General features: G+C 30.9%; 1 pseudogene; it reads left to right on the top strand.

The window, feature by feature from the left end:
* Positions 1-863: 863 nt before the first annotated feature.
* LOC111895200 (mitochondrial import inner membrane translocase subunit TIM23-2-like) lies at positions 864-4,094 on the top strand (annotated as a pseudogene).
* Positions 4,095-4,349: the final 255 nt, after the last annotated feature.

The following is a 4,349-nucleotide window of genomic DNA, read 5'->3' as shown; positions in this document are numbered from 1 at the left end:
TTGTGAGACAAGGGGACCAAATCTTGACCACTCATCTTAAGTAATCTAAGGCTAGAATTAAATCAGATTACACAACATAAGGAGGCAGTGACATTTTTGCAATTAAATGGAACTTTAAGATTAGACTAAGGGCGTAGAGGGGCAGTAAGGAGATTTTACTTTCTATTTCATTCAGGTCGCAAAAACACTTTATATCCTCTTCAATCTTCTTCATTCCGATCGAACTAAGTAACCTCGATACGAACACCAAAATCCATCTTATTCAATCTTGATCGTCAACATCTTATGTTTCGTTCTGATTCGGATTTTCAACATTGTTATTTTAATTCTAAAATTGGATCAAGTTCTCGAGCATCAACATTCTTGAATAAAATGAAATTGGAGCTTGGTTTTACAACAAATAGGTCTTTCCGAATCAAATTCAGATTTTTCATCTAGATTTAATCCAGATGACATATAATACTATAATTTCTTACTAGTTTTCTATCTGTAAGTGATTTTGAGTTAAAATACTCTAATTTCTTCTCGATAAAACTCTAAAAATCGATTATTATTCACTATCATTTTGATTTTCAACGTTCTGATTCATATTTTGATCTTGAATCGTGATCACATTTTTCTTTCATCAATTTAAAGTTCGTTCATGATTAAACTTTATTTCCAATCTCTCAAGGCTTGGGTACACCAATTCGAAGGTTTTTTTCTAATCGAGCATCAATCGTGACTCGTTCTGCTAAAATTGATTCTAATTCAAGCTCTGGTTTGTGTGAGGATTCGTCAGAAGTAGTTGATTCTCAATCAAAGGCTTCAGATCGAAGTTTTCATACAAAAAACTTCCCCTGCTGACTTAAGAGATCCAGAACATGAGGAAATTACATCTATGCAGGTATTTTAGGTTTTAATATTTGATAAATTAGGTTTTGTCTCCTTATAATGTCTTAATGATATCGGGTTTGCTTATTTGATGAATTATAGATTTGATTTTAGAAGTAGATTTGTTAATTAATGACATGACCTGCTACTAAATCTGTATAATATGGGTTGATATGTTAGTATTCTAGATATTTTTATATGATTCTGATTTGTATATGATTTTGATTTATATTAATCAATGGATTATTAGTTTAATTTTTTGATTTGGTATTTAATTGAATCTCTTGTATGTTGTAAAGCCTTGGAATATTACTAATATTTGATGTTTGTAGTTAATTTAAGTTAGTTTGTTTCATATTCACCATAACAAAAAACTAAAATGATCACAAAAATGGCTCATTCTACACAATTAGATTCTGATTATATACATGATGAATCTCCACTTTGCAATACATGAACTTTTATAATTCCACTAAAGTCTATATATTCTGGAATGTTTTTATGTGATATTCTAATTCTTATATGATGTATAATTTATGTTTTAGTTGAATACTATATATATTTTGGATTGATATTTATTTATATATTCTTGATTGTTATTATGCTATATTTTAACTATTCTAATTATTATAATGTATGTTCTAGTAAAATATTCTATATATTCTTAAATGTTATTACATGGTATCTTGTTAGTCTATGACTTGAAATGTGTGTTTTAATATAAAATTATATATATTATGCTTGCTATTATGTGTTGTAAAAATTCAAAACCCTAGAAAACGGAATCACCAAGCTCAATTTTCATCTATTTCTGTATCAACATGTTTTTCGTGTTTATAATTTGTTTTAGGTTTCATCACGATAAACACTAAACCGGCCATAGAAATGCTTCATTCTATAGATTCATATTCCTGATTATTCTCCAATCCACAAAACATGTATTGATTTTTCCTATATTTCAACTATAACTTGGTAATAAAATTATTCGGATTTACGTAGTTAGGGTTTATGATATAGTTATTCTAATTTATAAATCAACGAAAATTCAAACTTGTGTATTCTACATGCTCTTGAGTTATCCTCGATTTTGTTCCTGATTGTTCAACAATTATGATTTATGAAGCATTTTTTATGAAATTGTGTACTCTAGCTACATATAATAATCAATTTATAACATCATAAAAAAATTTCTAGATTTTCTAAGAAGTTATATGTGTTTGGACTACAATTTAATCTGATATGTTATTGTTATTTTGCTTATTAGTTGAATATTCTAGAAAAAAGTTTAATAAGTTGATGTTTCATAAGTTGATATTCTAGGTATTCTGATATGATTTCATATATCAGTTCATAACTTTATTTTAGTATATGATATAGTGTTTTATAACATTGAAGTCTAATTGTTTACGATTTCTTTAGAGTTTATGATATATGTTTATTGTATATATAGGTTTAGCTATGAATTTTAGAAATTTATATGATGTTATAGGTGTCTGAACTATAATATAATCTTAGATTTTATTGCTATTTTGTTGATCACATGGATATTGAAGAAAAGTTTATTAATATAATGTTTTATAAGTTGATATTCTAGCTATTCTAATATGATGTCATATGTTACTTCATAACTTTATTTCATTAGATGATATAGTGTTTTATAACATTGAAGTCTAACTATTTTTGAATTCTTTTACATTTATGATGTAGTTTTATTGTCGACAGGTTTAGCTATGAATTTCAGATTTTCAGAAAATTCAATACCAAAGAATCGAGGATAAAGGATTCAAAAAAAGTTCTCAAACAAAGTAACACATTATGATTCCATTGGGGGCCATATGTGAGTTATTTCAGGTCTTATGTTAATTATTTATCTTCTAGTATAAATTTAGTAAAAAAAGTTTTTTCGATTTTGATATTCTACATATTCTTGTTAGTATAATCTAAGTTCAAATGTTATTGCATTATTTAATTGGAATATGCAGTACAAATAAATTGATATGGGTTTTGCTATCTAAATATTCTGATTTTGTCTAAACTACTTGATTCAAACATTTTGGTGAAGTAATGTGTAATATTCAGAGAGCATTTGATATATTATGCAGTTACGTGAAATATTTTAAAATTATATGTCATATTCTAATTTCATACATTTTGATTTTGTTGGAAACAACTTTCTTTCAAACTTTTTGTTAAGTAGTATGTAATATATTATTTTACACAACTTAATTTTGTAGAAACAACTTGTTTTGAACATTTTTGTTAAGTAATACGTAATATATGATTTTAAACAAAATGGATTTAGTTGGAAACAACATGTCACTACAAGAAAACAACCCTTTAATGAGGCGCAAACAATGACACTTGCTAATAGACGACGCGCATTTGTAAGTGCCCTAAAAGATAATGTCAGTTTTGCAAAATTTAAAGGATAGAGGACACGCATTTGTGCGCGCCCTAAAAGTAGTGTCAGAAAAGAAAAAAAAATGCGGAGGGCGCCTTTCATAAAATGTGCGTCATGTAAATGTGTCGCTTTATAATTTTTAAGTGAAACACGCGTTCTAGGCGGGAAATGAAATCAACGAAAATTACCCCCGCCTATTGAATCCTAAAAAGTTAATCCCCCGCCTCTTATACTTAGCAAGAAAAAGCCCTAGATCCCTCATCTTCATCTTCAGTATCATCAAACATCTCTCTCTCTTGGAATTAGATTCTTGAAAGATCGAAACCCTAATTTTAGCCCTAATTACGACATATCTTACCAACCGTTATCTTCAAATCGCATCATAAACGATGACCACCACGACAACAGTCGGCTATACAACCCTTACCATGATCTTAGAGTCCCTGTACAAACTTCCCACATCTCCTGAATACCTCTATCAAGAGGAATCGATCGCTCAACGACGTTCATGGGGCGAAAACCTGATATACTACACCGACATCGGTTACCTCAGCGGCGCAGTAGTTGGCGCCGGGAAGGGTTTAGTAGAGGGCGTGAAGGCTTCTGAGGCTAGATACACCATGAAACTTAGGGTTAATCGGAATGAAATTCGTGGTGGCTGGATTAGCGACTAGAGCGTATTGGCTGGATTAGCGACCGGAGCGCTTTACAAGGCGGCGGCGGGCCCTAGGTCGGCGGCTGTTGCCGGAGCTATTGGTGGAATAGCGGTGGGATTAGCATAACAGGGAAGCATATTTTGAAGAGATACGTACCAATCTGAGCTCGATCTGTATTCAATTTCATCTTACTACAAGTTTTGGTCTTTTGAGATTTCCAAGTGTGGTGGCTGTGAATACTCCATCGTCAAATAGTTTGCATAAACACGACATAATAGAAGAAGGGAGGAAGTGCTAGAATTTCCTAATAATGAAATAGATTTGGGTGTTATGGAGGAGCCACCAGTGGTGGCAAGTGAAGTTGAAGCATCTAAGGATAATAGTGAACTGAAAGTTGAGCCAGTGATGAAGGAGGTCGA

This window comes from Lactuca sativa, chromosome 6 (genome assembly GCF_002870075.4).
Source record: "Lactuca sativa cultivar Salinas chromosome 6, Lsat_Salinas_v11, whole genome shotgun sequence".
In the NCBI taxonomy this organism is placed as follows: Eukaryota; Viridiplantae; Streptophyta; class Magnoliopsida; order Asterales; family Asteraceae; genus Lactuca; species Lactuca sativa.
This window is presented reverse-complemented; position numbering and strand designations above follow the sequence as displayed.